This window comes from Eubalaena glacialis, chromosome 9, assembly GCF_028564815.1.
Source record: "Eubalaena glacialis isolate mEubGla1 chromosome 9, mEubGla1.1.hap2.+ XY, whole genome shotgun sequence".
Lineage (NCBI taxonomy): Eukaryota > Metazoa > Chordata > Mammalia > Artiodactyla > Balaenidae > Eubalaena > Eubalaena glacialis.
The window spans coordinates 47,519,299-47,530,847 of NC_083724.1; the positions used below are offsets into that span (position 1 = coordinate 47,519,299).

Sequence of the window (11,549 nt, forward strand, 5' to 3'; positions counted from 1 at the left end):
GCTGCAATAAGAGCCTATGCTGTAAGATTAGAAAAAAGATACTAGTAAGGGTCACTGAATAGAGTCACTGACAAATCAGTTAAAACTTAACTTTTGGGACTTCCCTGGTGGTGCACTGGTTAAGAATCTGCCTGCCAATGCAGGGGACGCGGGTTCAATCCCTGGTCTGGGAAAATCCCACATGCCGTGGAGCAACTAAGCCTGTGTGCCACAACTACTGAGCCTGCACGCTACAACTACTGAGCCTGCGCGCTAGAGCCCACGCGCCGCAACTACTGAGCCTGCGCACTGCAACTACTGAAGCCCACGTGCCTACAGCCTATGCTCAGCAGCAAGAGAAGCTACCTCAATGAGAAGCCCATGCATGAAAATAAAGAGTAGCCCCCGCTCGCCGCAACTAGAGAAAGCCCACGTGCAGCAACGAAGACCCAATGCAGCCTAAAAAAAACACCTAACTCTGTGATGAGGCATCATAGGACATTTGCTTTAAAACAAAACAAAACAAAACAAAACTTAACTTTTATTAGATCCAAATGAAACTCCTGTTTCCTCAGGTATAACGCATTGTTTGGTGAGAGTTTTAACCCAATGTCAGATAAGTTTAACAAGACGGAATTCTCAGGACAGAGAGAGAATCCAGCATTAAGGGAAACTCTGACAATCTTATGTGTGCTTCTGTGTTTACAGAGTATATCTGCAGAGTATGAAAATAAATTGCAGACCAAAAGAATATCTTATGTTTTATAGGCTCTGAAATGGTCCTTGCTTTACTCCTCAGGAAATAATCCTAAATGATGCCTTTATGCCATATTAGTACATTAAATGCAAAGATATTTTGTAGTAGTAGTAAGAAGTTCGTAGAAATCAAACTGATGATTTGCTGCAATTCAATTCAATTGTTAGTCCAAATGACAGACTAAAAACAACATGCCATTAAATGCTGGGACAACTATTAAAGGGCTCTGGATTTAAAATTTTAATACTAATTTTGAAATGCAATTGATGAGGATTTTCTTCAAAACACACAATAAACCCGGTTTCATTAGTCTTGTAACTTTTCCAGAGGAGGAGGGGCAGAAAGAGGAGAGGAAAGGGAATGGAAACATTGCCTGGGACATACAAATGGACTTTGGGGGACATTCTGTGAGTTCAGAAAGCAAGAATCATAGATTCACAAAGCCCTGACCCAGGAATGAAAATAGCACTTCCCTGGAAGAAGTGAAGTATTTGCAACGCAGCAGGTAAAATAGAATGTCTCCTTTGTCTAACTGCATGGGTCTGTGGGTAACAGATGATTGGCGCTCACCAAGTATCCATGCTCTACCATATTTCTCACTGTCCCTAGCCCCTCTCACTGTTAGTTGGAGGTCACATGACTAGTGCAGGATAACGATAGGTGAAAGGCAAGGATGTACGAGGCTTCCAGGCTGGAGCAATTAAGAACTAGCGTGCTTTCCCGATCGACTTCTTTCCTTCAGTAGCAAGGAGAGAGGGAAGCTCCCATTTTTCATGTTTCTAGTGGTGTGACTACAAGAGGGAGAAGGGCTGCTCAGCCACATCCCAGTCTAATCGGAGAGAAAATTATATGTTTATTATGTTAAGCCACTGAGATTTCTGGGTTTAGTTCTTGCCACATCATACACTAGCCTAGCCTAACTAATACAGCCTGAAAAATTAGAAACCGTTGATATGAATCAGTTCACAAATTCAGATGTTTAAGAAATAGATCTTTATTTTCTATAGCTTTATTTTCTACCGCTTAATTTATGTTCAAGCCCCCTGCCCATCACGCTAGACATGTAAGAAACTTGAATATCAGTCTTTCTTGAGGTTCATCCCCTCCTCCCCTCCCCACTACCTCTATCCAAGGCCTCTATTTCAGCTACTTGGGCTTGCAGAGGGTATTTAGAAGGCACATAGATCTTGAGTCCTTTATCACCCCATGCTATGTCACAGGGGCCAACCTCAAAGCCAACATGACCTTTTAGGTCCACATGTTCCCTCCCTATCTAGTATTTCTTTCTTTCTTTGGCCACATTTGACTCTTCCTTTTAGGCTGCCCCAATCCTCTGCCAGAACCGTCTGCCCATGGACCCTCTGACAGTGATAGGATTTCGTCTTTGGCATCATGGCATGTCCCCGACATGGCTGTCAGTCCCACGTGCATGCCTCTTCTCCTTGTCTCTCCTACTTTCCTCCACACAGCTTGGGAGGCATTTATTCTTTGTCCAGGAAAAGTTAGTGTCCTTTCATAACTGAATGAAACACATTACCCATTCCCCAAACTATTTCTCTACACTACTCTAGGACTTACAATTTTGAAATCAGAAACAGAGCCAACTGCTTGAAAGCAGGGAATGGAAAAGGGTAGAAATAGCAGCTGAGGGAAAAAAATAAACAAACATAGATTAGGATTTCTAAAAATGCTCTGTTGCTAAACAGTTCATGAATTACTTCATTTTTCTTATTTCCTAGAAGGGATTTTTATGTTAAATGCATATATTGACGTGCATTTTGGCCTTAATACGTGTTTGTCTTATTCTCACTCATGCTTTTCACCCTCTTACATCCAGCCAAATTAATTATTTTACTGTTTCATATAAATGCCCCCTGAAAATCACCTTGATCTTTGGTTGTGTTGCCCCTTTCCCATTCCAAATATATCTGTATTCCAAGGCCTAAATCAAAGACCATTATCTACTAAAGACCTTCCCTGATATTCTCTGCTAATAGAAACAGCCCACCTTTTTGAACAGAGCACTTTGTGTTTCGAGTGTGTGCCAAACTGAGTGACACTGAGCAAATTACTTCCTACCCCCTCATTTGTAAAAGATGGATAATAAATGTCTACTCTATGACATTCTTGACAGGATTAAATAAACAGGGACTTATTGTTTAGACAGTCCTAGGCTACAGTAGGCATTCAATAAATGGCAGTCATTAACATAATATTAACAATATGAAATAATGTTTTATGATATTTATCTTTTAATTTTTCTTATGGTAAGGTTTCACCTTTTCATCTTACTCTTGAAGAATTTACTCTATCTAGGAATATATATTGCCATGATTCAACATAGCAATCCATAACTGGTAATTTATTGAATAAATGAATCAATGAATGAATAAATCAAGAGGATAATTCAGTAATGGGGTTTAGCTCCGTGCTATGGTGTGACTCAAAGTAACAGAATTTAGGTCTCTATCCATTGTTCCTCTGAAGTAGCTAGCCCCTTTCCAAAAGCATGATTAGCCACCAACGTATTCACTGTCTCTAATCACTGCATAATCCTACTTGCCAAAAAGTCTACATTTTTGCATGAAACCAGCCACCACCCTGAGGTGTTCAATTATCTTCTTCTCTGACCACTCACCATCAAGAATCCAAACCTCAGAGATCCCCTTCACCCTGTTCTATGCACCCCCTAATATGACCTCACCAGCCATTTATTCTCCAGCTCCCAAGGCTCTTGGCTATGTTTTGAAGCTCTCAAGATATTATCAGTAAGGGTGCCTATATTCTCAACCTGTTCTCTAAATAGTTTCTTTACCTTCTGGTTTTGATAGAAATGTGACTGTCCCCTGAGGAGAGGGACCTTACATACCCTTTAGGTAAAGGTGGGTTTTTTTCCTTATCCGTACATCGTGTAGTTCAGGGAGATAAGAGGAATATCTTTTTATTAGGTGACCATTTAAAATTAGAACATTTTTAAAAATAAAGAGAGGTACTAAAAATCATACCAAGATAATAGGCATAAAGTAGGACTGTCTTGGGTAGTTATTCACCATTGTCACTTTCAAACTATTTCTCTCCTCAGCCTTCAATAATTTCGTTTTCTCTGATATATGTGTCATCATGTTTTGACAACTATTTAACTCTCCTAGGTTTTCTCTTTCTTGAAACTACCAGTTTCTCTTCTTGTATTAAGCCCTGCAACATAATTCATGATTCATTCAGCAGCTCTCTCACTACCTTCCTTTCCTCCATGACTCCTGTCATAATCACAACACCCTGAATTCCAACTTCCTTGACATCCTTATCTCCACTGATCCTTTTCTTCAGTTCAACCTTACCGTGCCACTCACATGATCAGATACTAGACCTAGGATTCACCTATAACACACATCAGCTACAAGTATGGGTTTCCAACATTCCATTACCCTCCTCTCCTTTCAGATCACTTACACTAGTATTCCTAGTCCAGAAATGATCTCCTTTTGTGAGAAGCGGAATCCACTTCTGCACTATCCAACAACCTATTCTTATTTATACTTCTCTCCTATCTATACTGGCTCCAAAGTCTAGCGTTTTATCCACTCTTTCACAAGCATGCTTAACCAACTCAACCCTTATTTCCCTCCATTGTATATACCTAGAAAATCCCCAACTCAGATTAAATTATAGAAGTCTATTTCTGTGCTCAAGATACTGAATATAGCCTTAGGAAATTGAAAAAAAAATTATTCTGATAGGTCTTCCTTCCAATTTATGACTGAAAAACTCAAATGGACATGCGAACTTTCATTGTCCTGAAACCGTGTAACCCAGATTGGGACTTGAACCCACGGTCTTTTTTCTTTTTTTTAACATCTTTATTGGAGTATAATTGCTTTACATTGTTGTGTTAGTTTCTACTGTATAACAAAGTGAATCAGCTATGCATATACATATATCCCCATATCCCCTCCCTCTTGCGTCTCCCTCCCAATCTCCCTACCCCACCCCTCTAGGTGGTCACAAAGCACGGAGCTGGTCTCCCTGTGCTATGCGGTTGCTTCCCACTAGCTATATATTTTACATTTGGTAGTGTATATATGTCAATGCCACTCTCTCACTTCGTCCCAGCTTCCCCTTCCCCCTCCCTGTGTCCTCAAGTCCATTCTCTACATCTGCATCTTTATTCCTGTCCTGCCCCTAGGTTTGTCAGAACCATTTCTTTTCTTTTTTTTAGATTCCATATATGTGTTAGCATACAGTATTTGTTTTTCTCCTTCTGACTTACTTCACTCTGTGTGACAGACTCTAGGTCCATCCACCTCACTACAAATAACTCAATTTCGTTTCTTTTTATGGCTGAGTAATATTCCATTGTATATATGTGCCACATCTTCTTTATCCATTCATCTGTCGATGGACACTTAAGTTGCTTCCATGTCCTGGCTATTGTAAATAGAGCTGCAATGAACATTGTGGTACATGACTCTTTTTGAATTATGGTTTTCTCAGGATATATGCTCAGTAGTGGGATTGCTGGGTCATATGGTAGTTCTATTTTTAATTTTTAAGGAACCTCCATACTGTTCTCCATAGTGTCTCTATCAATTTACATTCCCACCAAGAGTGCAAGAGGGTTCCCTTTTCTCCACACCCTCTCCAGCATTTATTGTTTGTAGATTTTTTAATGATGGCCATTCTGACTGGTGTGAGGTGATACCTCATTGTAGTTTTGATTTGCACTTCTCTAATGATTAGTGATGTTGAGCATTCTTTCATGTGTTTGTTGGCAATCTGTATATCTTCTTTGGAGAAATGTCTACTTAGGTCTTTTGCCCATTTTTGGATTGGGTTTTTTTTTGATATTGAGCTGCATGAGCTGCTTGTATATTTTGGAGATTAATCCTTTGTCAGATGCTTCGTTTGCAAATATTTTCTCCCATTCTGAGGGTTCTTTTCATCTTGTTTATGGTTTCCTTTGCTAACCCACGGTCTTTTAACTGAGATCACACACCTAGTCTCAAGACTTAATGAAGCTCAGGTTCTTGATGTCTCATAGCAGAAAGAATTCAGTGAGAGACAAAGTGATAGGTAAGAAGTGGATTTATTTAGAGAGAAACACACTCCACAGAGTATGGGCCATCTCAGAAGGTGACAGGTGCCAAAATATGGTGTGGTTAGTTTCTATGGGCTGGGTAATTTCATTGGCTAATGAATAGGAGGATTATTCCAACTATTTGGGGGAAGGGGCGGGGACTTCCAAGAACTGGGCTACCGCCCACTTTTTGGCCTTTTATGGTTAGCCTCAGAACGGTCATGGCACTGATGAGTGTGTCATTTAGCATGCTGATGTGTTACAATGAGCGTATAATAAGGCTCAAGGTACACCAGAAGTCAAATCTTCCGCCATCTTGGACCTAGTTGGTTCTAACCAGTTTTTGTCATGTCCTATGGCTATGTCATTCTTTTAAAGGTTGTGCCCTGCCCTCTTCCCTCCTGTTTCAGTCCTATAATATATCCTGGGTACTTCTCACTCTTTATCATGACTATTTTACACTCTCTCCTCTAATCTGGCATAATTCTATAACTGACTCCTAGGCAATAAATGACCTAGCCATAAATCTCATACAGAAAATCTATCCAATACTTCATTTTTTTCATTACTAATTACCTTAACCTACCTAATAGTTCTACATATTTTTCCTTCTGTTAAAATTGAAAAATCCTGCTGACATTTTCTAATGCCACTCTTTTTTATTGTAATAGTTTCCTTTCATAACTGGTTTGTCAGGACACCCCCAGTTTCTGTTTCTGGATCCTTGACTTTTGTGCCTGTTTTAAACACTGAAACATTGATGGACTCCTTTTTCTGCCCTCGCTACCTCCATCTATAATCTATACCCTCCCTCAAAGTGATCTCATTCAGTCTCTACATTGAGGACTTTGAAATTTTTCTCTCTAAAATCACTTCCGCTTCCAGACTCATACCATATCATCTCTATAAATTCAATGCTTATTCCTTACTTTGCAATATAAATTTGCAATATAAATCTTCATTTGGCATTAATGTCATTGAAAACTTAAAATAGTCAAACAGAACTATTGATTCTTTTTGCTCATGATTATGTACCATCCCATTCTCAAGTCTTCTTCATTGTTACTGAATCAGCTCCCAACCTGTTACGCAGCCACAAACCTAAAGTCATCTTTGATTACTTTCTTCACACCCTATTTATATCCAACCCACCAATAATTCTGCCTAATGTATCTTCAAAATATAACTCTTCTCTGACTGTATCTCTTTATTTCTACCACTAACTCTTGCCTGAAATTACTAAAACAACCTTCTAACTGGTTGTCATCCTGATGGCAATTTTGACACTCTCTGTTCATCCTAATGGCAGCCAGAGTGATTTTTCACTCACCAACACGGAGCCATGTAAAGCCTTCCAATTTCAATTAAAATAAAATCCAAATTGCTTTCTCTATCTGGGTAGTTCGGTTTACCTACATATACCAACCGTGCCCCTTCCAAAATGGCAATATTTCTGTCAGCTTAAAAGTGAAGCTCTTTCCTTTCCCTCACTGTTCCTTCTTCTGACACTTCTCCAAAATGTCCTTTCATAGCTGGCTCTTTTTCATCATTCAAGTCTCATCTCAATTCAAATGTTACCACTTCACAGAGGTCCTCCCTGACCATCAGCTTCCTCTTGTCTCGCTATTACATTTCCCTGTTTTGTTTGCTTCATCGAACTTGTTAATATGTCATTTATTATATATATTTATCCATTTTTCCTGTTTTTTTTTTTCCTATCTCCCCTACTCTAGCAGAGGCAAGGACTCTGTTTTGATTGTTTACTTTTTCTATCTCCTACACCTAAAAGAATGTGTGTTGGGCTTCCCTGGTGGCGCAGTGGTTGAGAGTCCGCCTGCCAATGCAGGGGACACGGGTTCGAGCCCTGGTCCGGGAGGATCCCACATGCCGCAGAGCAACTAAGCTCATGCGCCACAACTACTGAGCCTGCACTCTAGAGCCTGCGAGTCACAACTACTGAGCCCATGTGCCACAACTACTGAAGCCTGCACGCCTGGAGCCCGTGCTCTGCAACAGGAGGCCCGCGCACCGCAACGAAGAGTGGCCCCCACTCGCCACAACTAGAGAGGGCCCGCACACAGCAACGAAGACCCAACACAGCCAAAAATAATAAATAAAATAAATAAATTTATAAAAAAAAAAAAAAAAAGAATGTGTGTTACATAGACAGTGCTTCAGAAATTGTTTTTGGTGTTAGAATTTTCTTAACCAGCTCGAAGTGATGGTTTCAATGGAAATGTAAGATAGTGATACCCAAAGTAACAAAATTAACAAAAAAATATCTCAAAATTCAGGCAAGTGAACATATGGGGAAAGGCTTAAGCCGTAAAACTATAATTTTCCTCATTTGGAGACAAATGTATAAGCAGAATATTAAGAAAAGAAATAATATCTAGAAGGCATGTGTATTTTATAGGCATAGAGGTCCATGAACAAGCAACCCAATCTCTCTAATTTTCACTCTTCTCACCTTTCAATCATTTAACAAATATCATTGAGTATATATATGTGTCAGGTACTGTTATAGTTGATGTAGCCTTAAAAGTAGATTAAAAAGAAAAGCCCACAAACCCCTGCCTTTGTAGAACTTACACTCTACTTTTGATTATTGTCTCTCTAAGTGACTGGAATGTAAACTCCAAGAGAGCAGGAATTTCATCTCTTTTTGTCCCCAGCTGTTCCCAGCAACCGACATAAAGTAAGTGCTCAGTAAAATTCATTAGAGAATAAATACACAGTTGTTGTAAGATAACAATAAAGTAAGGCAGGTAGACTGCTGAACCTGGTGCCTGTATATTTTATGAATTTAATATACATTTTGACTAAGCAGAATAATGGTAAACACTCACTACTTCCTCTTACCTCCTCAGCAACTGAATGCAAGATGCTACTCAATTGTTTTAAGAGATGCTATTTCTTTTGCTCCCAAATTATATCAGTGTCACGAAAATAAACTTTTACATCATAAACACGTGAAAAAGTTTTAGAAAGATTTTCACAGCTTGCTCTCCAGAACTATCTACACCTCAATTCTACCCATACTTGCCCAAATGACGCAGCACGCCACTTTTAATTAATGCCGAGGGTTAAATGCCACTTGCATAAACTCTCCAATCTGTTGTTTAGAGCACTTGGGACCCCCGGAACAAATGAACTCCTGCCTATAGCAGCCAGTAGGAAATGCGCTCTCCACCTCCCCATGAGGGACAGCTCGGTTCTTCGCCTCTGTAAACTGAGCCCACTGAGTGACAAATCAGAACAGCGACTTCAGAGTTGGCTAAATCACTGCCTTTATGGCAGCAAGCACCACAGTGCACATAAAAGAAATAACTGTTCCCAGACATTAACTACAGTAGAATTCTCTCCAAGTTCTTTTCCTGAGAGCAAGAAAGAAACAATGCAAAAGATTAGCCTAGCTGCAGAAAAAGCAGTAAAAGACTCTGGCAACAGAGCTCCCTCTCACAGGTGGAAATCTTGCGTTATCCCTCCTTCAGGAGCCCCTCTCGCGTCAGGTGCACATGCTGTGAGTCCTAGAACTATTTCTCTGGCTATGTTTGGCTGATTGGTTATTTCACTTTCTTTTTGCTCTTCTCATCTTATTCTGTATACCCCTGTGAGGTGAAAAAAATCCACATAGAACTAGACCATCTTACAGGACTCATTATTTAATTTTCTCTTTCTGAATAATTCATAACGCCTTTCCTGTGAGGTTGCCACACACCCCGGTTTCCCACACACAATGTCTTCCTTCTGTGGAACACAGAACAAGAGCGCTCTGGATTCTGATCACCTCTTGACTCAGGGATGGATGCCAGGTGTGATCGTTTATTACCAAAATCTTCTGCTTCATTCAGGATGGTCTACTCATTGCCTTGCAATCATTCCACACTTATTTCTCCCTCTGCACCGTTGCTTCTGCCTTACCTGGACTATTTATCTTCCTCTGTCCTCCCTGCCCAATTCAAGTCCTACCAACGGCTTAAGTCTACCTAGGCACTCTCTCATTCTCATAACTCTTCCAGTGATTTGTCTACCCACTTATTTGTCTTAATCTCATATCACCATGCTATATTCTTATATCCTTGTTACTAGTTTTTAACTAAGTATCCAAATAGGTATGTGTCCCATATTTCCAATAACCTAGCGTACTAGTCGGGGCTCTCCAGAACAACACAACCAGCAGGATGTGTGTGTGTGTGTGTGTGTGTGTGTGTGTGTGTGTGTGTGTGTATATATATGTGTATATATATGTAGATATAGACATGTAGATATAGATATAGATATTGAGACTGATTTTAAGGAATTGGCTCATGCAGTTGTGGAGGATTGGCAAATTGACAATTAACAGGTTAGGCCAGCAGGCTGGAGGCCCAGGGAAGAGTTGCAGTTCAAAGTGAATCTACTGGCAGAATTCTTTCTTGCTTGAGGGAGGTTGGTCTTTGTTCTATTAAAGCCTTCAACTGATTGGATGAGTGTCCTCCCCTCCCATTTTGGAAGATAATCTGCTTTACTCAAAGCCTAATTTAAGTGTTTAATCTCATCCAGAAAAAAACCTTCAGAAATATCCAGAAAAACGGAATAACGTTTGGCCAAATACTTGGGCCCAGCCAAGTTGTCATATAAAATTTACCATCACACCCAGCAACATCATTTGTCTAAAATAAAAAGTCAGTGTGTTAATACTTACCTGGCAGGGGAGATACCATGATCACGAAGGTGGTTCTCCCAGGGCGAGGCTTATCCATTGCATTTCGGATGTGCTGACCCCTGCAATTTTCCCAAATGTGGGAAACTCAACCGCATAATTTGTGATAGTGGGGGACTGCATTCACACTTTCCCCTGATTTTCCTGCATTTAAAAGCAGGCTGTTGGGACTTCCCTGGCGGTCCAGTGGTTAAGACTCCGAGCTTCCACTGCAGCGGGCGTGGGTCCCATCCCTGGGCGCTGCAAAAAAAAAAAAAAAGTCAATGTGTTAAATGTATGTGTCAATGACCATTTGGGATTAATAAAACAAATTCCTACAGAGTTGGACACCTAGCCATCCTTTCAGCTTCATCTTCCATCATCCTTTCCTCGCTTTGTGCTCCCCAGTCATTTCATATGCCATGCTTCTTCCTGAGAAGGGCTTTTGAATGTGCTGTATCTATGGTTCAGATGCTCTTTCCTTTCCACCTAACTCTGACTCATCCTTCATTCAATTGTAACTTTCCCAAGGAAACCTTTCCAAGCCCTCCAGACTATTTTAGTTTTCCCAATCCTGTGTTCTCATAGTACAGAATATGTTTGGTAGCACTTAGTAAAGTATCTTTCACAGTTATTTATTTTACATTATTTGATTAATGTCTGTCTTCTATACTTCACTGTAAATTTCATGAGAACACAGACTATGTCCATTTTTGCTCACATTTCTATCCCTAGATTCTAGTAGTGTCTGGTACATAGAAAGTAATCAATACATTTTTGTTAATCTTACTACATTTTTTTTACTACATTTTTATTAAAATGAATTAATAGGCAAGGAGATTAATATTACTTCCCTTATAGAATGCTTCCTAAAAGGCAGATGGCAGCTACACAATGCTAAAAACACCAGGTGAAAACAGGAGCAAAATCAAGCTATAATTAATTCTGTACATACAAGGCTAAATCATCAGTCTATCATCTGTCTGAACTGCCTGCTTATGTTGTTACAGACATGGTCAAAAGAGTAACTTTACTGGCCTTCTAATATCAGATAA

At 39.9% G+C, this 11,549-nt stretch overlaps 1 non-coding gene across 1 annotated transcript; it reads left to right on the forward strand.

Annotated features, from left to right (window-relative positions):
- Positions 1-10,489: 10,489 nt before the first annotated feature.
- LOC133098496 (U1 spliceosomal RNA) lies at positions 10,490-10,653 on the forward strand. The gene has a single exon (XR_009702194.1). It is a non-coding gene; the product is annotated as a U1 spliceosomal RNA (small nuclear RNA).
- The last annotated feature ends 896 nt before the right edge of the window (positions 10,654-11,549 follow it).